This window comes from Ahaetulla prasina, chromosome 9, assembly GCF_028640845.1.
Source record: "Ahaetulla prasina isolate Xishuangbanna chromosome 9, ASM2864084v1, whole genome shotgun sequence".
In the NCBI taxonomy this organism is placed as follows: domain Eukaryota; kingdom Metazoa; phylum Chordata; class Lepidosauria; order Squamata; family Colubridae; genus Ahaetulla; species Ahaetulla prasina.
In genome coordinates, this window is record NC_080547.1 from 19,237,423 (window position 1) to 19,262,050 (window position 24,628).

The 24,628-nt window shown below is 42.8% G+C and overlaps 1 protein-coding gene across 1 annotated transcript in view; it reads right to left on the reverse strand.

The window, feature by feature from the left end:
* The window catches only part of ST14 (ST14 transmembrane serine protease matriptase), a 57,709-nt gene that overhangs the window by 30,399 nt on the left and 2,682 nt on the right, over positions 1-24,628 (reverse strand). The window lies entirely within an intron of this gene.

The following is a 24,628-nucleotide window of genomic DNA, read 5'->3' on the forward strand; positions in this document are numbered from 1 at the left end:
ATGGATGGAAACTGAACAAGGAGAGATTCAACCTGGAAATAAGGAGGAATTTTCTGACAGTGAGAACAATCAACCAATGGAACAGAAGTTGCCTTCGGAAGTTGTGGGAGCTTCATCACTGGAAGCTTTCAAGAAGAGACTGGACTGCCATCTGTCAAAAATGGTGTAGGGTCTGCTTGGGTGGGGGGGTTAGAGTAGATGACCTACAAGGTCCCTTCCAACTCTGTTAATCTGAAAACACGTTTGACCCTTAGCTACGAATATTTTCTTCTGGCCCTGCCTACAAAGCTTTGCTAGACAGCACTAGCGAGGCAATCCTTTCCATCCGTAAAGACGTAGCCCAGCTATCCCTAAGGCAATCCAAAGTATCCAGAAGGAACTACAAGTTCCATCAGTCACAGCAAGTAGATGCACCAGGTGTGAATGATAGCCTAGGCCAGAAGTCTTCAAACTTGGCAGCTTGAAGACTTGTGGACTTCAACTCCCAGAATTGAAGAACTGGGAGTTGAAGTCCACAAGTCTTCAAGCTGCCAAGTTTGAAGACCGCTGGCCTAAGAGGACATCATGCTGGAAAAGGCCAATCTAGTCCACCATTTGGGTTCCCCCCCCCACCCGAATTGTTGAGGCTCACAAAGCAAGAAAAAAAACAAAACAAAGTATGATTCAATAGGTTCAATGCTTTATTTTATTCTCCCTTCCTTTCCTCCTAACTCTCAATCTCTTACTTCTAATTAGCTTTTGCTCTTTGGATTTTGCGCACTTAATATTTTTTTTACTCCCTTTAAGCTCCTGGGATTAACTGACTTGTGTTTTAAATTGCTTTGCGTCACCCTGCAAACCAGCTCACCGTCGCATTTGCGGCTGTAAAAAAAAGCAAGGCAGGCAGACAGATGGATAGACACAGCATCCTTTCTTTCTCTCGCCCATCCACCCCCCCAGAATAACATCTGATCCTTTTGCACATTTATTTCAGTGCTCAAGGGGAGCAGGACTAGCCCTCCTAACGCCTGGTCAAGAGACCCACACTCAGGGGTGGGCTGCTAGGGGTTCGCAGGGGTTCGGGAGAACCTCTAGCTAAGATTCCGTGCAGTTCGGAGAACCCCCCAAATCCCACTCCTGGCTGGCTCCGTCCACCTCGCCCCTCCCCTCCCAGGAGTCCCCATGTGGCCCGTTTTGGATGCAGGTAAGTGCAGGGTGCGCACGGAGCAGTGGTGGGTTGCCCCCGGTTCGGACCGGTTCAATAGAACCGGTAGTAAAACCAGCGAGAGGCTCCGCCCACTGACCCGAACGTCATCAAAAGTGATCTGCGCAGAAGCTTCTGCACATGTTGCGCATGGGCACAATGCAAACCGGTTGTAAAGGTAAGTAGAACCCACCCCTGGTGCACAGGGGAGGGGAGGGTGAAAAACGGGGGTACCAGAAGTTCAGGAAGGCCCCCAGAGGGCCTCTGGAGCCTGGGGAGGCTGTTTTCACCCTCCCAGAGGTTTGAGGAAAGCCTCCAGAGCCCGGGTGGGGCACACACACACCCGCCATGGTTCAGGCGGCCGATTAGGCCACGCCCACCATGGCCACGCCCACACAGCAACTGCGCAGAGAACCCCTTGCTAAAATTTTTGAAGCCCACCCCTGCTGCTTCTCAGCCCGTCCACCTGCCCTACCACCAAGAGTTTTTTCACTGCTTGCCAGCAGCCGTCTGAATTATAATAGCTAGCAAGCCGTTCTCCCAGAAAAAGCGCATATGCAAAGGTTATCTCAACATTTGATTCCAACACAGACTGTAGGGAAGCATAATTTGCTACTGTGCAACGGCTTCTTTTTATTGGCATGTTATAAAAGTGCAGGACCAAATAAAAGCCCATGGATTACTGGAAGACTTAAAAAGAGAAGCTGCTGGAAGAGCAATTGATACCCAGGCAGGAAAAATATTACGTATATCAGGTCCAAATCCAAGTTCTCCCATCAAAACAAAAGCAGAGCTCTGTAGCATTGTATCTGAATATGAAAAGTGCAGGGTGAGAACAACAGCTAGCCGTGTTACATTCAGGTCAGGCGGCAGAATTTGAACTGGAGACCCTAGTTTCTCAGTCTGGGAAAAAAAAAAAAGACTGCAATCCAATCTGCTGAACCACGAACCGAAAACGGAGAAATTCCTTAGCCCTTTTTGTCAATCTTTTCCAGCTTCTGTGACCTTGGGCCGTTCTTGGTGAGCCCGACCCACCTCACAGGGTTGTTGTTGTGGGGAAAATAGGAGGGAAGGAAGGGAGGCGTGGTGGAAATGTTCACCGCCCCGCCCCCCCACCGAGCAGTTTGTAAAAAAAATAATAATAAAGGCAGAATGCAAAATAAATACACAAATAAAACTGTGTTGGATTCCAATTACCCTCCTATGGGTTGGGAAATGCCGTTCTAGCACACAGAAACTCTGAATACACAACGGGAGAACCTGCACACTCATTCCCAGAAACTGCAGGGACATTTGAGTATTGCTCGCACACTCACCGAGGAGTTTCAGGAACACTCTTTTCTCACTGGCCCAACCCAACACTGCTCTAGCACCTGAGAGTCGATCCAGCCAAAACAGGTTGTCTCACCAGGGCCACACCTGTGCTATACTCTTGGCAGCAAGCGCTCCAAGGTGATAGAATCCCCTCTTAGAAAACTTTCTACAGTCGGGAGGGGGGGAAGAAAAGAGAGGCGTTGTCTTCCTTTTGTTCTCGGGCACCAACCCAGCTTGGGCTAACAACCTGCTTCTTCCGGTAACCTTTCAAGAATGGAAATTCGAAGGGGAGTAAACCAGAGGTGGCTTTCAGCAGGTTCTGACCAGTTCTGGAGAACCGGTAGCGGAAATTTTGAGTAGTTCGGAGAAGCGGTAGTAAAAATTCTGACCGGCCCAGCCCCCATCTATTCTCTACCTCCCAAATCCCAGCTGATTGGGAAGAAATGGGGATTTTGCCGTATCCTTCCCTGCCATGCCCACCAAGCCATGCCACGCCCACCAAGCCACACCCACCAAGCCATGCCATGCCCACCAAGCCATGCCACGCCCACCAAGCCACACCCATAGAACCGGTAGTAAAAAAAATTGAAACCCACCACTATAGTAAACCACCTTCCCAAAGAAAATAGAAATGACACTCAAGGAAAGGTAGGATGGATTCCAGAAAGTACCTTCCTACTTTCCATCTCAGGCAGGTGGATGCTACCTTACTATCCAGACAAACACACCTGGATGGGAGATAGGTCTGTCTCACCAGCTACGTTCAGCAGTGTTCTTTCTCTTTGATGTGACTCTTTGCTAAACCTACGTGTCGGGAAAATAATCTAGGAACTGGGGAAGGGTTCCAATCTCCCATTGTGCAGCCGGATCGCTCCATTTTATCCGTGTGACGAATTTTCTCACAGTTCCTTGAAATTTTCCTCTAAATACACATTTTTGCTGTTTCTTGAGCCCATTTCTCGGCTAGCTCAGCCACAGTTGTGTCAGACGCCGAGAGAAGAAATAAGCCAACTTGGTTTTCTTTTCCACCCGTGACTTCGTTTAATGGGTCTGCTACAAACCGGGTCTCAGTAAAAGTCGAGGTCTCTCTGTATAAAATCAGCGTTGAGAGCTTCTGCCTCTCAGCCCCTTTTAAACATCTCGCGCTGCTCATGCCCCGCCTCATGGCTGAACTGCTCCGTTGATTGGAGGCCCAGCCACTCTCTCCCTCCTCATCTGACAGCCTCAGCTGCCACGTCATCTGCCAAATCCCGGAACTAAAGCAGCTCTTCCTAACGCCCAGCCCTCATCTCCCTCTATCCCGGCCGCCAGTGTGATGATCTCCTTCCCATGCTTGCCAAACACGGATTCCTGCAGTGTCATGTGTCGAGCCGGAGCTGGGCTCGACACCATTAAACTCCACTCACAGTTATAAAACTTCAAGTTTCGTTCTTTGCTAACTCACTTCAAACGTTCTACCCAGGGGTGGGCTTCAAAAATTTTAGCAAGGGGTTCTCTGCCCGGGTGCTGGGTGGGTGTGGCCATGGTGGGCGTGGCCTAGTCGGCTCTGCCCTCCCTGGGCTCTGGAGGTTTTCCTCAAGCCTCCAGGAGGGCGAAAATGGCTTCCCCAGGCTCTGGAGGCCTTCCTGAAGGCCATTTTTCACCCTCCCTGAGCCTCCGTATGCATCCTGAACTTACCTACATCCAAAACTGGCCACGTGGAGACTCCTGGGAGGGGCGGGGTGGGCGGCGCCAGCCAAGAGTAGGATTTGGGGGTTTTCCAAACTCCACAGAATCTTAGCTAGAGGATCTCCTGATCCCCTGCAAACCCCTAGCAACCCACCCCTGGTTCTACCACATATGGTTATAATGGCTTCCAGACTCTTGGCTTTTTTCTTCTGACAATAGGAACTATGTTTATTTTTATTTATTTGTTTACTTGTGTCCCTTAATAACTCAAGGCGGTGAACACACCTTCCTACTCCTAGTTTCCCCACAACAAACTATCCTGTGAGGTGGATTGGGATGGGAGACAATGACTGGCCCAGCCACCTTTCATGGTTAAGGCAGCACTAGAACTCTCAGCTCTTGGCAATTAGCCCAAAGTCACCCAGCTGGTTTTCATGGCTAAGGCGGGACTTACGTGTGAACATATATTCAGACATGTATATATCTATTTCTGGGGTTTTCATTTTAGATTTCTTCTCTTCCCCATTAGTATTTGGTCACCACGGCCAAGGTGGCACAATGGTTAGAATGCAGTACAGCAGGCTACTTCTCCTGACTGCCAGCTGTCTACAATTTGGCAGTTCGAATCTCACCGGCTCAAGGTTGACTCAGCCTTCCATCCTTCTGAGGTGGGTAAAATGAGGACCCAGATTGTTGAGGGCAAGATGCTGACTCTGTAAACTGCTTAGAGAGGGCAGTAAAAGCACTGTGAAGCGGTAGATAAATCTCAGTGCTATTGCTATTTTCTTCAAGGCCATGGAAAGGAACTGGCCTTTGTTGACATAATGGTTCCCATAAGCCTGGTGACTTTTAGTCTCTGCCCTCTTACCTCATTTTTGATACCTGCAGTGCTTCCGTTTCCTCTTTCTATTCTGAACTTTAAGTGTTGCAAGAGTCAGAACTTGGCTACTGCTTGTTTTTAGACACTTAAAAAGGATGTGGGAGCTCTCAAATAGCCAGCCTTAAATTTAAGGCTGCTCTATAGCAGGGGTCTCCAACCTTGGTCTCTTTAAGACTTGTGGACTTCAACTCCCAGAGTTCCTCAGCCAGCTTTGATGGCTGAGGAACTCTGGGAGTTGAAGTCCACAAGTCTTAAAGGGACCAAGGTTGGAGACCCCTGCTCTATAGAAAGTTGGTGTTGAGAAAAAAAAACTGTAGCCAGATATTTCTCTAGAGTTTCACCTCTGACTGCAGCTAAAACTTAATTATTTAAACAGAAAGTTGTTGTTTTTTCCTTTGCATCATGAGATTCATCATCTTATTAGTTAGAATTAAATTCCACTTTTCTTTCATAGGCTCCTTCAAGGGAGTGAATAACAGCCAAAGCAGCCACCTTTTAAAGTTGGCGAAGCTGAGAGAGAATGGCTGGCCCAAAATTGCCCAGGGAGTCTCCATATCCATTACTGTGCAATAATTCAAGCTCAAGGAATAATTCTACTTCCTTGCCTCAATCCAAAATCCAGAGATACATAATTGCTTTGTTATCCTAAAGTTAGAAAAATCGTTGTAGCTCCATCACTACTACAATTATTAAAAAGTGAACCAATTTGAGCTAGTGATGAAGGTACCAAGTTAGAAACCTGGTAACTGTGAATTGTAGTTCCACCTTAGGGATGAAAGCTGGCTGGGTGACTTTGGGCCTATCACCAAGAGATGGTGAGTTCTAGTTCCACCTTAGGCATGAAAGCCACTTGGGTGACTTTGGGTAAATCACTCTCTTTTAGCCCTACCCACCTCGCAGGGTTGTCATTGTGGGGAAAACAGGAGGAGAAAAGTGGTTTCCCAACTTTATTTATAAAAAAATTAGGCGGTCCTTCAGTGGTGGGATTCACTTCCCTTTGCTACCAATTTGCTTGCATGCACAGAGCGTATTTGATGATGTCCGGGCAGGTGGGCGGAGCCTCCCTCCGCCGCTACCGGTTCATCCGAACCGGTGTGAACCGGTAGCAACCCACCACTGCAGTCCTTCCTATCCAGCTGAGCCCTTAGTGACTTTATAAACATCCATGTACTTTTCTTGATGATAACACTGAAGTAGTTTTCTAATCCCTTCCATTTAAAAAAAAAATATCTTATATTTCTGATCATCTAATTTAATAAATAAAATGTTTAATTAGCTTTTACATTCATTAAAAAAATATCTAAAAAGCTAGACTCTAGCAATTTGAAGGAACATAAATATCTTACTTTGATCTTGGACCTCAAATGAACCAGCTGTCTTCATCGCATGGATGCATGAAACCCAACTAGAAGGCTGTCACTAATCTAATACTGTTCAGTTCTAAATTAATACCAGAAACACATTTTGTTTAAATTCCTACAAATTATAAAAACATTGGAATTAATGAATCCCTGAATTATATGACTTGTATAGGCCAGAGGTCTCCAACCTTGCCAACTCGAAGACTTGTGTACTTCAGCTTTGCTGGCTGAGGAATTCTGGGAGTTGAAGTCCACAAGTCTTAAAGTTGCCCAGGTTGGAGACCCCTTACCTCAAAATAACATCTTACCTCAAGATAACTCTGATGAATGAAATCTAATGGGGGGAAAACCCTCAGCATATAAGTTTTTCACCTCCAAAAAGACTAGTAAGATTGGTTTCAGCGACAGGAGAACAGTTTTGCAAAGCTATTCAGGAAACCAACTGCTTTGTAATCATTCACCAAAGCCAACTTCCTTCTTCAAGACAGAGTCTTGCCAAACTGCTATTGTGTAACTTGAAGTCTAGTTTCATTTGATCAGTTTGGGGACTATCTGTATTGGATGACTCACCGCCTGCTTTAAACGCAGTGAAGGCATGTGGAAGTTAGACCATATATGGATTACTTGGGTCAGCAAAGCAAAACTAACTTAGGAGGTTTCACCAGAATAGAGACTGCACTTTTTTTCTTCCTCTTTACTCATCTCCATGTGGAGATCAAGGACAGCTGAGAACATTCAGAGCCCTTTCACACACCCACACAAGTTTAAAAATACACCAATACAATCGTCCACCGATATCTAACCAGAAACATGAGTGGTTAAACTGTAGGCAGCGTGGTTTGAACTCTGCTGAAACATATGTTGGACGAAATGTCCATCTGGGTTCAGTTCCAGGTGGGGAGAAAGACACTGGAAACATGGAAGGTGGTTGGAAAGATGGTTTAATGGAGCAGAACTATCCTAGTGCAGCTGAACACATGGGTTTGAGAGTTTTATACCCTTTCTTGGGCTTTGAACTGGAGCTTCCTTTTCCTGTGGCAAGAACATTTATCCTATTGGCGGAAGTCAGACTCCCATAGGGCCATGTGGGATCACGTTTGTCTGAGTCAAGTTTAAGAATACATCGCTACAACCATCCACCTATATCTAACCAGAAATGCAAGAGTGACTAAATTGTAGAGAGAATTTATTTATTTTGTAAATTGTACACAGAATTTAGAATGTGGTTTGAACTCTGCCGTAACAGTAGATGAATCACGGTTTCTAATCAGGGCATGAGAAATCAAGTCAATGTCTAAAACAATGTTTTTCAATCTCAACAACTTTAAGCTGTTTGAACTTCGACTCTCAGAATTTCCCCGCCACAATGACTACTGGCTGGGGGAATTCTGAAAGTTGAAGTCCAGGCAGGCAGTTTAAATTTGCTGAGGTGGACAAACACTGGTCTAGAAAATATCGGAGAAAGAAAATAATGTTGCAACACACACCTTTACAAACTATGTATGGAATGAGCAATTATCCCTTAACTAGAGGATTTTTTGGCCACGGTAATACCAACGTGTCATTTTAACAACACAAAGCTCCAATGCATGTTATCACTTGTTTTCCCCCATCAGTTCTTTGGTGGACACCCGTATTCTTAGATTTATGCAGTTGTTCATCAGTGAAAAAGCATAACTAGAGAAAGTTAAACAAACACCTACAGGCACACGTATCAAAATAATTTCAAAATTCTCACTAGAAACTACCTTTTCACTCGCGGTCATGGAAAGAGAGAACATATTTGTGGATTTAACTGAGGATCGATTCTAAGAGGAGGAACAGAACACCAATTACAGGTTGGTCAAAAATTCTGAGATTATTTATTTTTAAGTCATGCACTTCCCCTCTTTCGCTTGGAAATGTCGACTAAATATAGTTTGCAACATCAAGCATTACGCAATTCCCCAACAAAGATAAAACCACCACAGTTGGAAAGGTCAACCTTGGGCCACATCTACCTTGCATAAAGCTTTTCGGGGTGAATTTGTTTCCTGCACTTTCAAATACTAGGACGACTGTGAACGTTGAAACGGAGAGTAAGTTAAATAAAAGAGAAGTCACTTCTGCAAACAGAATTAAAGACTGTTAAGACCAAGATATAAAGCTGTGTAGGCAAGTAATAATGGCAAACACATGTAATGAAAAGTTCCTTTTGAAGAGTGTAAGGCAGGGGTCTCCAACCTTGGCAACTTTAAGACTTGTGGACTTCAACTCCCAGAGTTCCTCACCCAGTTTTGCTTCAGTTTTGCTGGCTGAGGAATTCTGGGAGTTGAAGTCCACAAGTCTTAAAGTTGCCAAGGTTGGAGACCCTTGGTGTAAGGGATCTCCTAGTCTGGGAAACTTTAAAAGATCCAACTCACAACCTGCAGATATGCTTCCAGGTGCAATTCAAGGTGCTGGTTGTCACCTTTATTTTTTTTTAAGTATTTTTATTCAACATTTACTTCTTTAAAAACAAACTTTGTTACGTTTTTACAGCTTTCCGATACCGGCATCTTTAGTAATATCCATTTTATCTTTTGACCCATTTATATACGTATACATTTTGTTTGCTACTTATTCATTCTTATAATCACTACATTATATAGATATCTACTATACTTTAAATATTTCTTTTCACTATATCTTCTCTTAAACTAACAACAACAACAACAACAACAACAGAGTTGGAAGGGACCTTGGAGGCCTTCTAGTCCAACCCCTGTCCAGGCAGGAAACCCTACACCATTTCAGACAAATGGTTATCCAACATTTTCTTAAAAATTTCCAGTGTTGGAGCATTCACAACTTCTGGAGGAAAGTTGTTCCACTGATTAATTTTCTAACTATCAGGAAATTTCTCCTTAGTTCTAAGTTGCTTCTCTCCTTGATCAGTTTCCACCCATTGCTTCTTGTTCTACCCTCAGGAGCTTTGGAGAATAGTTTGACTCCCTCTTCTTTGTGGCAGCCCCTGAGATATTGGAACAATATACTATATTGTTATAGTATACTATAAGAATATACTGTATATTCTTATACCCTACATGATACGTTAATTTTAGATTTCTTTTCCAGCCAATTGTACCATCTATTCCATGTTTCATAATAAATCGCTTCCTCTCTATCTTTAAGTTCCCTCATTAAATTATCTGATTCTGCTCTCTCTAGCACCCTTTTTTATAATCATCGTGTTTGATGGGGCATATTTTGGGGGGCATATTTTTGTTTCCAATTTTGAGCAAATGAAATTCTGGCGGCCATAATTATGTGAATTATGAGGTATTGAATTTCTTTACTCATTTTTTCTTTTATAATCCCCAAAAGATTATAGGTTTCATATCAATTTTTCCCCTGTCATTTCCTCTAGCCATTTTTTAATTTTTTAAACAATAATCTCTTGCTTTGGGACATGTCCACCACATGTGGTAGTATGTCCCTTGTTGGTGGTTACATTTCCAGCAATTCGGTGGGTTGTTTGGAAACATCTTGGCCAATCTCGCTGGATGTAAATTGTCACTTTTAAAGCCCTTCATGGCTTGGGACCAGGTTATCGGAGGGACCGTCTCTTGCCAGTCACATCTACCCGACCCACTAGAGCGGGAAGACAAGGAATGTTGCGGACCCCATCCCCAAGGAGGATACACCTGGTGGGACCCAGAAGAAAGGCCTTCTCCGTGGTGGCTCCCTCTCTCTGGAACATCATTCCCCCAGAGATTAGAATGGTCCCCACTCTAATACTCTTCCGGAAGGCACTGAAGATGTGGTTTTGCCAGTGGGCCTGGGTAACGCAGAGCGGGATGGGGCCTCTGGTGGCTCAGGCTGCTAAGACAGTCTGTTATTAACACAGCTGCTTGCAATTACTGCAGGTTCAAGTCCCACCAGGCACAAGGTTGACTCAGCCTTCCATCCTTTATAAGGTAGATAAAATGAGGACCCAGATTGTTGGGGGCAATAAGTTGACTTTGTATATAATATACAAATGGATGAAGACTATTGCTTAACATAGTGTAAGCCGCCCTGAGTCTTCGGAGAAGGGCGGGATATAAATGCAAATAAAAAAAAAAACCCATTAAATGGCTCGTGTGGTGTGTTGTCGCCCGGGTGGGGGGTTATTATATTATTTTATTATGTGATTATACTCTTTTATTAGTTTTATTGTCTTATATATGAGATTTTTATATTCCTGTAAGCTACCTTGAGGCGCCATGTGTGAATCGGCAGCAAAATAAATTTCCTAAAATAAATAGCAGTGTTCCAATATCTCAGGGGCTGCCAGAAAGAAGAGGGAGTCAAGCTATTCTCCAAAGCACCTGAGGGCAGGACAAGAAGCAATGGAGGGAAACTAATCAAGGAGAGATGCAACTTAGAACTAAGGAGAAATTTCCTGACAGTTAGAATAATTAATCAGTAGAACACCTTGCCTCCAGAAGTTGTGAATGCTCCAACACTGGAAGTTTTAAAGAAGATTTTGAAATACCATTTGTCTGAAGTGGTGTAGGGTTTCCTGCCTAAGCAGGGGGTTGGACTAGAAGACCTCCAAGATCCCTTCCAACTCTGTTATTCTATTCTAAATAAATAAACCTACTGCAGCCACTGCTAGCTGTAGAACACAATAATATGCCACAAAATACAATCTTGGGTCTTCTTGTTCAATGATGCAGGTAGCTTTACAGTTAGAGAGGGGAGGAAGAAACATAAGCATGCAGGAGATTTCAGACTGAATGACAGGTGAGAAGATAGCCAGCATAAGATCAAGCCTCCTAGGTTGACTCTTACTCCCAACAATGGCCACAGAAGAAAATTAGCCAGAAGATCAACCAGGGCCAAAGAGAAACCAGCCTTAGGAGAAAACCAGTTTCAGGTCTAGTCCATTCAGAAGAAGTGATGCTTGATGCACGTCATCAACCATTTGGGGCATCCAAGCGTGAGTATTGCTATGAGCTCATCCCAATGGCATGTACTCAATGCAGAAACGTAAAACGCCTCCCTCACTAGAAATCCCCAGAGTAACTGATAGAAAAGGAGGAGACAACCTCAATTAAAATTAAAAGTTAATTGATTCCAACCATGCAGGAAGAGGGAAAAGAGAAGCTGTTGTAAGCTGTTATAGAAAATTTAGAACTCCGCCGCCTTCAGCATGACCCGAGTATAACTCATAAAATCATCTGCTACAATGTCCTTCCTGTCGAAGACTACTTCAGCTTCAATCGCAACAATACACGAGCACACAATAGATTTAAACTTAAAGTGAACCGCTCCAATCTTGATTGTAGAAAATATGACTTCAGAAACAGAGTTGTTAATGCCTGGAATGCACTACCTGACTCCGTGGTCTTTTCCCAAAATCCCCAAAGCTTTAACTAAAGACTATCTACCGTTGACCTCACCCCATTCCTAAGAGGTCTGTAAGGGGCGTGCATAAGAGCACCAGCATCCCTACCATTCCTGTCCTAATGTTCGCTTTGGTTGTATCCAATTCGTATGGTTATTTCATGCTTATACTTATATATATTGTTGTGTTTGACAAACAAACAAACAAACAAACAAATAAATAAATAAATAAAATAAGCCTGTAGCAGGAAGAAATCTGAAGACCAACCAACTGATCGCAGTGTACATTTCCAAAGTTAACAGTGTCAGAAAATAGGGGAACCACCCATAGAAAAAGACACCAGCACCCGAGAGCCTAACCCACAATTCAAATCTCACAAGGTCACATCACAGACTTTGTCATTTGCTTTCAGCCTTTCCCTTGCTGCAAATTGTGAAAAGTAATTACCTGCCATAAAAAAAATTGACTGTTGGAAGATGATTCTGGTTAATCTTTACCAGAGCTGGCCAAGAGACACATAAAATATGAGAAAAGAGATATTCAAACCAGGAAATCTTACTTCTGTCATGAATTCCCTTGTTTAATTTTGCCTGTAACTATAGCTAAGCCAATGGTAGCTTATCTAGTACGGTGGAAGTTTAGTTGAGAATAAGCCCTGGACAGGTGAAAGTGCACCTCAAATCCTCATTTTAATTTTGCCTCATTTTAAATAACACTAGTTATTTTATTACTGTTTTCCAAACTAATTTGCTAAAACAGATATTAATCCTGCCGATGACTTTCTATTCTTTTGTAATCCAATGCAGTCCTAGTTTGCATTAACAGAGGAACAAGAGTCAAGATCACATACCGCTCTCTAAGGCTGCAGTAAGACCACACTTAGAATACTGCATCCAAGTTTGGTCATTATACTATAAAAGAGATGTAGAGATTTTGGAAAGAATGCAGAAGAGCCACAAAGGTGATTAGGGAGCTGGAGGCTAAAACATATGAAGAACAGTTGCAGGAACTGGGTATGTCTAGTTTAATGAAAAGAAGGACTAGGGGAGACATGATAGCAGTCTTCCAATATTTGAAGGGTTGCCACAGAGAGAAAGGGGTCAAGCTATTTTCCAAAGCACCAGAAGGCAAGACAAGAAGACAAGACAAGAAGCGACGGATGGAAACTAATCAAGAGGAAAACCAACCTAGATCTAAGGAGAATTTTTTTTTTAATTTACATTTATATCCCGCCCTTCTCCGAAGACTCAGGGCGGCTTACACTATATCAAGCAATAGTCTTCATCCATTTGTATATTATATACAAAGTCAACTTTTATTGCCCCCAACAATCTGGGTCCTCATTTTACCTACCTTATAAAGGATGGAAAGCTGAGTCAACCTTGGGCCTGGTAGGACTTGAACCTGCAATAATTGCAAGCAGCAGCTGTTAATAACAGACTGTCTTAGCAGTCTGAGCCACTCAAGGACCCATTTCCTAATAGTGAGAACAATCAACCAAGTGGAACGGCTTGCCTCCAGAAGTTGTGAGTGCTTCATCACTGGAGGCTTTCAAGAAGAGACTACACAGTCTGGAATGGTCTAGGGTCTCCTGCTTTGAGCAGGGGATTAGACTAGAAGACCTCCAAGGTCCTTCCAACTCTGTCACTCTACTGCTCCTTACACACGCACACAATGACTAGATTATTGACTTGGGCGATTGTCAACAGATACAAAACATTTACAGCAACCTGGCAGGTAGAACAGAGCAGTTGATCCAATACATAGCCACAGTCCTAAATTTACCCCTGAGAGTCCTTCAATAAAGAATCAAAAAATACGATTTTGTTTTTGCTTATTGACAAATGCATCTATGTCACATTCACTTTGTTCCATGTGTTCTTCAAAAATCTTACGTCTCATTTCTTTACGGTAAATCCTGGTCCAGCAGAAGGAGCTAGCAAGTCCCAATTTCCAGATCTGCATTGGAATCAATACACAAAGCCGACACCAAATCCTCTTGTCTAATCTTAAAGCAATTTACTTGGCAGAGAAATCCCACAGATTTTAGTGCCATCTTATTACCAAGCAAAGGATCTTTAATTACGAGTTCTTTTTTTAAAAAAACAATCTAGGAATACTACACTAAAACCAGGGGGATTTTAAAAAATGCGGGAAATGACAGGAAACATTCAAATGAAACATTATGTTCTCTCTCCATTGCCCGATTCAAGAAAGATAAAAAGGGTTCGCTAATACGTCATTTTACAAGTCAGAGCCCGCTTTATTCCAAAGCTCATCGCTTCTTTTATTTATTTATTCTATTTATTCCAGACTGCAACACTTTTCGACCATAGATGGTTTCAAAATTCAAACACACAACGTTGCAAAGAAGGCTTAGGCGAAGAGTGATAACTTTTACATTATCCAGCGACTGAGTAAGAGTTTCATATCCTTCAGCGATATTAACAGGTTCTCTCTTTTTGCAAATGAACTTGCGAAACCCAATTTTTCTCTGCACTCACAATAACCAAAGTTAGACATACAACCTTAAAAAAAAAAAAATCACAGTTGGTGAGAACTGGAAAACCCGTCAGTTATATCAGCTGTTTGTTTACATTCTGGGTGTGCATTTGATAGGGAGCAATTCAATTTGAGCTACACTCTCTCTGGCTGTCGGTATGAGGCAGATAAAAAAAAATTAGGTCAGGTTTCCCTTACCTGCAGCTCAATTGGTGAAGTCTGAACCGGTTTACTACCAGTTCGCTGGCTGTGCATGTGTGCTGCACACACGCATGTGCAGTACACACCACACAAATGTGAGGTGCGCAAGTGCAGTGCACACCAAAAGGAGGAATGGGATAAGTAGGCGCGGGGAGGTGACCAGCTGTGGCGCGCGATCTTTTTTTTTTTTTACTTTTAACAGCATTTTTTTACAACCTATTCGGGCGAATAGGTTGTAAAAAATGCTTTTAAAAGTAAAAAAAAAAAGGCTCTGACGATCGTGTGGCTCAGCTATGATCGTCGGAGCCTTTTTTTTTACCTTTTAAAAGCATTTTTTAAAAGAAGCGGCAAGTGGGCGACCGGGCGATTGGGTGGGCATGCGGGGGGGGGGCAGGGATTTTTGCTACCGGTTCTCCGAATTACCCGCCGCCAATATTACCGGATCAGCCAATCGGGTCTGAACCGGGAGCATTTCACCCCTGCTGCCGCTCTTCAGATGTGATATGCTAGGCTGCTTCTAGCTGGAGGCAAGATTTAAAAAATGACTGTGTATCGGTAGCTCAACACCATGATGGATGAGAATTTTGGATCTGGGAGACCTGAATTCAAAACTCTGTTCCACTCATGGCATCTATTGTCCATCCTTCCATCCTTCCAAGATCAGTAAAATGAAGACCCAGATTGTTGGGGGGAAATATGCTGACTTTATAAACCACTTAAAGAGGGCTATAAAGCACTGTGAAGCAATATAAAATTCTAGGTCCTATTGCTATTTCCCTCCATCCCTCCCTTCCCAGTGGTTAGAATGCAGTATTCCAGACTAAATCTGCCCACTGCCAGCAGTTCGATCCTGACCAGCCTAAGATTGACTCAGCCTTCCATCCTTCCAAGGTCGGTAAAATGAGGACCCAGATGGTTAGGGAGCAATATGCTAACTCTGTACAAGTAGTTGTCGATTTACAGCAGTTCATTTAGTGGCCCATCAAAGTTACGATGACACATACACAAAAAAGCGACTTACGTCCGTTTTGCACCCTTACAACCTTTGTAGCATCCCCATGACCATGTGATAAAAATTCAGATGCTTTGGCATAACTCATATTTATGACGGTTGCAGCGTCCCCAAGGTCATTTTGCAACCTTTTGATCACATTCTGCAACCTTTTTGACAAGCAAAATCAATGGAGAAGCTGGATTCCCTTAACCACCGTGTTACCAACTTAACCACTGCAGTGATTCACTTAACAACTGTGGCAAGAAAGGTCATAAAATAGGACAAAACTCACTTAACAGATGTCTCGCTTAACAAGAGAAATTTTGGGCTCAATAGTGGTCGTAAATCGAGGACTATCTGTAAACTGCTTAGAGAGATCTGTAAAGCACTATGTCTAAGTGCTACTGCTCTCTCAGTCTAATCTTGTGTTTTGCAAAGTCCGCAACTTTAAGTTAGAATAGAATTAGAACAACAGAGTTGGAAGGGACTTTAGAGGTCCTAGTCCAACCCCCTACCTAGGCAGGAAACCCTACACCACTTCAGATAAATGGTTATCCAACATCTTCTTAAAAACGTCCAGTGCTGGAGCATTCACAACTTTGGAGGCAAATTGTTCCACTGATTAATTGTTCTAATTGTCAGGAAATTCCTCCTTAGTTCTAGGTTGCTTCTCTCCTTGATTCGTTTCTACCCATTGCTTCTTGTTCTACCCTCAGGTGCTTTGGAGAGTAGCTTGACTCCCTCTTCTTTGTGGCAACCTCTGAGATATTGGAACCCTGCTATCATGTCTTCCAAGTCCTTCTTTTCGTTAAACTAGACATACCCAGTTCCTGCATATGCGTTCTTCATATGTTTTAGCCTCCAGTCCCCTAATCATCTTTGTTGCTCTTCTCTGCACTCTTCCTAGAGTCTCCACATCTTTTTTACATCATGGCATGGACTTCCACTCCCAGAATTTTACCCATCATTCCACAGACAGACAGACAGGCAGACAGAATTCTGGGATTGGAAGTCGATGCAACTTAAAAGTTCCTGAAGTTAAAAAAACGTGGTCTAATTTCTAGGAGATTGATGGAGAATTTGAACGGAGAAAACCTCCTCTCGTGATCTCTCAATTCCTGGCGATGCTGTTTGGGGTTGCAGCAGGGGTGAAATCCAGCAGGTTCTGATAGGTTCTGGAGAACCGGTAGCGGAAATTTTGAGTAGTTCCTCTGGCTGGCCCCAGAGTGGGGTGGGAATGGGGATTTTGCAATATCCTTCTCCCAGGAATGAGAAGGGAATGGGGATTTTGCAGTATCCTTCCCCTGGGGTGGGGTGGGAATGGAGATTTTGCAGTCTCCTTCCCCTGCCATGCCCACTAAGCCACGCCCACCAAGCCACACCACACCCACCAAGCCACGCCCACAGAACCGATACTAAAAAAAATTGAATTTCACCGCTGGGTGAGAACCACTTTCACTTTCAGCAGCCACTAAAGGACTGTAAGTCTCCTCTTGCAGGAAACTGGAAGACACGACAGAGAGAAAACCCCAGTGGAAGATCTCCCCATATTTTCAGTAAATACTGCGTTGGTGAGTTCCGTCAGTGCCCCAATAGCGTTTCCTCTCCTCTCTTCCTGTTTAGTATTTTGATGTTGTAAGGTGTTCTTTACGGCACGAATCTTCCCTACTTTTAAGTGGGAATCTTTTCATCCATAAAATCCCTTTTTCATTAAAAGAAAAAGGGAGAATCATCTCCGTTTCAAAGCCTCTGTGGCTCAGACTGCTGATGCAGTCTGTTATTAACAGCAGCTTGCTTGCAATTACTGCAAGTTCAAGTCCCACCAGGCCCAAGGTTGACTCAGCCTTCCATCCTTTATAAGGTAGGTAAAATGAGGACCCAGATTGTTGGGGGCAATAAGTTGACTTAAATAGAATGAAGACTATTGCTAACATAGTGTAAGCTGCCCTGGGTCTTCGGAGAAGGGCGGGATATAAATGCAAATAAATAAATAAATAAAATTAATTAATTAATCTGGAGATGGAACACCGGATTGCAGCCAGGCAGGAGTGATTTTGCTCAGGAGGCCAAATACAAAATCCCATCAATAAATATGGAGATGTGTTCTTGAGAAGGTATCATTAAAGTTGAAAACATATTTTTGCAAATTGCAAGTGGCGGAGCTCCACTGACAAAATACAAGTAGATGTTTTCAAAATACAAGTAGATCAGATTTACTGATATTTTATCGTGGTTTTATTCTGATTTCTGAAAGCGATACAGACCCTTAATCTTAAACCTGAAGATTAAAGTCCTTACCACAATATATATATTTTTTTCATACTTCCATAGCTAGTTTGACAGTTTCGGTCAGAAAGGATTTTCTTATTAAGGATTATTATTAAGGATTCTGAACAGGAATTTGCAAAATAAATAAATAAATAAATAAAATGCCTAAGGCATCCCTACCATAGTAGAAATTAATTAAGACACTGCTACGAATTAATCCTTTTTGATCTTTTGTAAACGAAGAGAAATTTTGCAAGACTGTTTTTCCATCTCTGCTCATCATACCAAAGAGCGTTCTGAGTTGGTTTTGTTTTTCAGCATAAGTCAACTCTCCCCACCCCTCAACTCAGATTCAGTTAAGTGAATTGTAAACTTTTTCCCCAAAATGGTGCATTTAAAAACATTCTAACCAGAGTGAATCGATTAATGGTTTTCTGGCTTTGGCAACATCTCAAACATTTCCATGTAAACACGCATCGTATAAATCAGGCTGCACAGATATACAAGCTAATTCCCTCCGTTGCATTTGCCAAGACAGACTTAAACAAATGATGAAAGCAGTCAGGAATGAAAGAGAAACAAAGAAAAGGATCTGTTTAAAGAGAAAGATTTTATATCCTTTTAAAAAGAGAAAGGAGGAAGATGATCAGTGCTACACATGGTTATTTATTTATTTATTTATTTATTTATTTATTTATTTATTTATTTATTTACATTCTTAGGTTCTTAGGTCTGAGCCACATACAACATAGGACTGACATCTGACAAAACATGCATGGGGTGCAAATGACTTCAATTAAGTTTACTACTGCAAGCTTCCTTTAGGAATAGGATTCTCTTGATGCTTATTTGGATAGCAAACAAAAGTTGTTGGTAGCAATCCCATAATAATGAGAGGGAATGGCCTTTCTTGTATTGGTAAAAAGGGAAGGAAGGAAGGAAAGAAGGAAGGAAGGAAGGAAGGAAGGAAGGAAGGAAGGAAGGAAGGAAGGAAGGAGGGAGAAGGAAGGAAGGAAGAGAGGAGGGAGGAAGGGAAGGAGAGAGGAAGGAAGGAAGGAAGGAAGGGAAGGAGGGAAGGAGGAGGAAGGAGGAGGGAAGGAAGGAAGGAAGGGAAGGAAGGAAGAAGGAAGGAAGGAAAGAAGGAGAGAAGGAGGAAAGAAGGGAGGGGGGAAGAAGGGGAAGGAGAGGGGGAGGGAGGAAAAGAGAGGGGAGAAGGAAGGAAGGAGGGAGAGAGGGAAGGAAGGAGGGAGGGAGGGGAAGGAAGGAAGGAAGGAAGGAAGGAGGGGAAGGAGGGAGGGTGGAAGAGAGGGAGGGAAGGTAAGGGAAGGAGGGGAAGGAAGGAAGGAAGGAAGGAGAGAGGGAGGAAGGGAGAGAGGGAGGAAAAGGAGGGGAAGGGATGAAGGAAAGAAGGAAGGAAGGAAGGAAGGAGAGAGGGATGAAGGGAGAGAAGGAGCAAAAGAAGGAGAAGGAAGATAGCATTTGAACTAATGTTCATGGGGGCTTGTTACTACAAGAAAAAGAACTATCTATAATGACTGTATACTGTATACAAGGACTATGTATAATGACTATGGGTTTTATGTAAAAATAACATTTTAGGAAAAAAGTTCTTGCTTTCCCTGTTACTTGTAGAATCAAAGTAACTTTTTTTTTTAAAAAAATCTGCCATTATCATTTCATGGCATTTCTTAATCTGCTTTTATTTCATGGCAGCCATGTAGAGAAGCGGTCAGAAACTAGAGGAGTTAGGATAATTTTCCCCAGGATTTCCAGCCTCCACAGACAATGGCTAATTCATCCAGAATCCACAAGTTACGAGATGGCTTTGTGCATCTCAGCAGGTGATAATACCTGACCCACTTTACTGGGCTTGGAAATGAAACACGGTTCCACAAGTTAGTTCTTGCCTGCATGAGAGAGCATTAGGAAGACTCTGCACCCCTATCGCTTAGGAGAAGACCACGGTAAACCACTTATTTATGCCGCCAAGCAAACGTCATTTTTCCCAGGAAACAAGTTCTCCCCAACAGACGAAATTAAGAAGATATGAAGAAAATATGGGTCAACATGAACGGCTAGAACATTTGAAACTAGAATAGAATAGAATAGAATAGAATAGAATAGAATAGAATAGAATAGAATAGAATAGAATAGAATAGAATAGAATTTTTTATTGGCCGTGTGTGATTGGACACACAAGGAATTTGTCTTGGTACATATGCTCTCAGTGCACATAAAAGAAAAGATACCTTCATCAAGGTACAACACTTACAACACTTAATAATAGTCATAGGCTACAATTAAGCAATCAGGAAACAATCAGTATCAATATAAATCGTAAGGATACAAGTAACAAAGTTGCAGTCATACAGTCATAAGTGGGAGGAGATGGGTGATGGGAACGATAAGAAGATTAATAGTAGTGCAGATTTAGTAAATCGTTTGGACTAGACCCAGTTCTTCCTTTCTTTAAGCCCTGGTGGTGAAGTCTATCAATGGAGAGATTGGTTTTGCATGCTACATCTCCCAGCCATTTTTTTTTTAAATGAACTATTAAAATGTTGAAACTGGATTTGCGTTCATTACGGAAAACCTACACTTTTCTTCTTCTTTTTTATAAATAATTTTTATTGTAGTTTTTCTTTTCCATAACTCTAATACATAGTCAAACAGACAGTGTCATTTTTATATACTTTGGATTAACAGTTCAAGTAAAATCTACATTATGTGAATTATGTGAATATTATGTGAATATTACCTATTTTTGTTTCTTTGTCTCTCCACCTATACCATTTTTCCCAAACTGCATAATATTCCGAATCATCTTTTCCTTTTAATTCTAAGGTTAGTTGATTCATTTCGGCACATTCAAATATTTTCTGGATAATCAATCCCTTTGGTGGGAAGTTATGTTCCTTCCAATATTGCGCGAACGCAATTCTTGCTGCTGTTAGTATAGGTAGGATCAGATCTCTTATTTGTTTTTGTTTTTATTAAATTTAGTTTGTATTTTGGTCCAATACTTTTTCGCTTCAGGGCATAACCACCAGGCATGAAAGAAAGTACCTTGTTGCTGGTTGCATTTCCAGCACTTGGGGCTTAAGTTTGGGTACATTTTAGCTAGTCTTGCTGGGCTAAGTGCTAACGATAGAGCATTTTATACTGGTTTTCCTTATAGGCAACCGATTTTGTTAACGCTATGCTTTTCTTCTAAAGGAAGTCTTTGCTAACCTTGCCCACCGAGGCGCAAATGCAGAACTACTCTTTCTCCAACTGGAAAGTCTGCTTGCAATGAAACCAGGAACCTTCTAACCTTAACAAAAGGCTGTGGGTTCATTTGTTGAGCAACTTCGGAAGGACACCAAACAGGGGGGATGGGGGGAATCCACATCTTGGGATCTACATTCAGTGGACTTCTCAGATCAAGTTTATTTGTCCCACTGAACTCCTAGTATCTTCACTGTGCATCCATGTTGTTGTTCTTGTAACAAGGAAATGACTTGTTGCGGCATCTTCTAGGATGTTTTTTTATTTTCTCCGTTTAGCCTACAGCCTGGGAATTTCAGGGTGACCTCCCATTCAGACATGAACCTGTTGTGACCGAGGCCCAAGTAGTGATCACCAAACACAATTCAGGCCTGAACAAACTTATTTTATTAAAACGGCTGAGAATTAATCCATTCTCAGTTTAGTCCAAAACAAATTCTACATAAACAGTCCTTCGGCTTTATCACCAACCTTTGTTGTCTTTGGCAACCTGCCAAAGACTTTTTTGGCAAAAAACCCACAAAGTTCAAGAGATGCTGACAAGAAGCAATGGAATCAACTTTGCTTTTCTACAAAGAACCCAACTGCTCATTGCTGCTCTTTTAAGCCTTATGGGAGGGGCCAATCATCTCTTGGCCTTACTCCTGAGTCATCCTTTTTGCTTCTGTTGCCCTTGCCTTCTGGCAGCTCTTCTCATGCGTACACTAAGAACAGGCTCCTCCTGTTCCTCTGCCTCTCTGCTGTTCACCTCTGGAGGCTCCGGAGTCTGCGCATCGCTCCCAGATGGCGCTAGCCCCATCTCTGCCTCCGACGCAGAGCCCTTGTCCGCAGAGCCTTCCCCTGACTCCAGGACTGACCCATTGTCCTTCCCAGCCTTCTCACTGTCTGACTCCGCTGCCAGGTCCGCAGGCTGCTGGCAGAACAGAACAGAACCTATTTAGATCCTGTTAAGTTTCTGAGCCCACATAAGTTACTAATTACTAAGACTTTTAGGAGGACATTTTTTTTCAGGGTGGGGAAAAAGAAGGTCAACTTTCCATGCCCATCCAATGCCATCCTAGTTTTTGACCATGGAAGAGTGCAGCAACTCTTTATTTGAATTCACTGACGAGAAGGGCTCACTACCATAAGTTTAAATCTTGTTACTCCTTGTTTAGTCTTGTTACTAAACACATGAATGGTTAAATTTATGTTTTTACCGACAAAGAAATAAAGGGAGATAGTATAGATCTATTTCAATCTATTTAGATAGATCTATACTGGTCTCCCTTTATTTCTTTGTTGGTAAAAACATAAATTTAACACAAAAATAGTTTGCCGCGAAAGCGACTGCCTGAAAAGCAGTAGTGGTTTCCACTTACCTTCGCTACCGGTTCGGGACTGTGAGCCCACCTGTACTTCTGCGTATGCACAGAGCATCCGGGATGATGTCCAGGCGGGTGGGCGGAGCTTCCCACTGCCGCCACAAGTTCACCCGAACCTGGGCGAACCGGTAGAAACCCACCGCTGCTGCAAAGGCCCCGGAGTGGGGCTGAAAAGCGAAAATGGAAGCAGTATGCTCCATCCCATAATTGGGTAGACCAGGTTGCCCTGATAGACCGGTCCCACTGGAGAAAAAACACACAGATGGTGGTTTTTTTCCCCATCCCAACCAGCTCTAAGTAACAGCTTCCCTCAAACTCTCAATGTTTTACAATTCATTTTCATATCAACAGTGGATAAGCTATTAATAATCTGTCTCACATGTAAAATGCCTGTGTATTCCCTCTACCTCTACCCTTACCCTAATTTTAAATCTTCTATCCATGGAACTGCTCCATCCATCAGATGGAAGTGAGCTGTAGATCCCAAATTCTTTTTCAATACAATGTATTAGTCTGAAAAGATGCTGCAAGACTTCTTCTGATTTTTTTGCCTTCAACCAAAGATAACTCCTAACGTTTGAATATAAATCTTGCTTTATTTCCTACGCATTTAGCTTCATCTTATCTTCCTGCTAGGGTAGATTACTGAATGTTGATCATATGACTAAGAGAAACCAAGGTATAAAAGACATTTAACTTCCGAGTCCAACCCAAAAACTTGAGATCGTCTCGTGGTTTCTCATCCAAGTACTAATCTGATGCAATCGAAACAGATCCCTGAAACGTATTTATGACAACCTTTCCTGCCAGAGAGATAAGACCTCAACTCTTATAATGTTCGGTCAATAGATCAGGGAAGAATGGACAGCAACATCACCCAAGATGCTGAAGAAAGATCTAAACTGCATCCCAAACCCTTTGTAATATCATCAACTTGATATACACTTAGTCTGCCCCATCATGAAGAGTCAAGGCAATCCATAAATTAGTTAATTTACCCTTAGCCAGTAAAAATCAGACTTTTTTAAAAAAAGAAAAACGTCTTGCATCACTCCCAGCAGAAGACACAAGGACTTACATTTTGGCACTTACATTCCTCTAAACCAGTGGTTCTCAACCTTTATAGTGCTGCGACCCCTTTAATACAATTCCCCACGATGTGGCGACCCCCAACCGTAAAAGTATTTTCGTTTTGAATTTATCGCGCCTGAAGCCGTATTGGCTAGCGATCTGAACTGTTTGCGATTGCCTTGAGGACGGAGGCATTAAAGCGGAGACTCCTCCCCTATTAAGTTTATCGCGCCTGAAGCCAGATTAGGCTAGCGATTGGGAGTGATTGCAGCTGGCTTGAGAGGGAGACATCAGAGCAAAGATTTCTCTTTTTTAATTCCTCGCGCCTGAAGCCGAATTTGGCTAGCGATTTGAAGAGCCTGCAGCTGGCTTGTGGAGTCAACCATTGGAGCGCGATTCTTCGACTCGCAAGTATACTTCCCATATTTCTGATGGTCTTAGGTGACCCCTGGCAAATCGTCATTCGACCCCCAACAGGGTCCCAACCCACAGGTTGAGAACTGCTGCTCTAAGCAAAGGAAATGCAAAGCTGAGGTTTACCCACTCCAATACATAGGATTATATCAGGGGTGAAATCCAGCAGGTTCTGACAGGTTCTGGAGAACCGGTAGCAGAAATTTTTAGTAGTTCGGAGAACCGGCAAATACCACCTCTGGCTGGCCCCAGAGTGGGGAGGGAATGGAGATTTTGCAGTATCCTTCCCCTGGAGTGGGGAGGGAATGGGGATTTTGCAGTCTCCTTCCCCTGCCATGCCCACCAAGCCATGCCCACCAAGCTACCCCCACAGAAACGGTAGTAAAAAAAAAACAGGAATAAGAAGGTGATCTACTAGAAATATCACATTTACAGTGATGGAAGAAAAAAATACTCTTTATCCCCTAACACAGGGGCCCCCAACCTTGGCAACTTTAAGACTTGTGGTCTTCAACTCCCAGAATTCAGCAAAGCTGGCTGAGGAATTCTGGGAGTTGAAGTCCACAAATCTTAAAGTTACCAAGGTTGGAGACCTCTGCCTTAACAGGAAGTCTAAACGATCTGAAGCCAATCTTCACCTCTTCAAGGTCAAACCAATCCCACCCTTAAATGAAACAACTCTGGAAATATCCAAGAAGTAGATCTCCTTCGCACTGCTCCTACTGCAATATAACTCTAATTTCCAACACAAATTCCAGAGCTCAAAATTATTTTCAGTTTCAGGATGA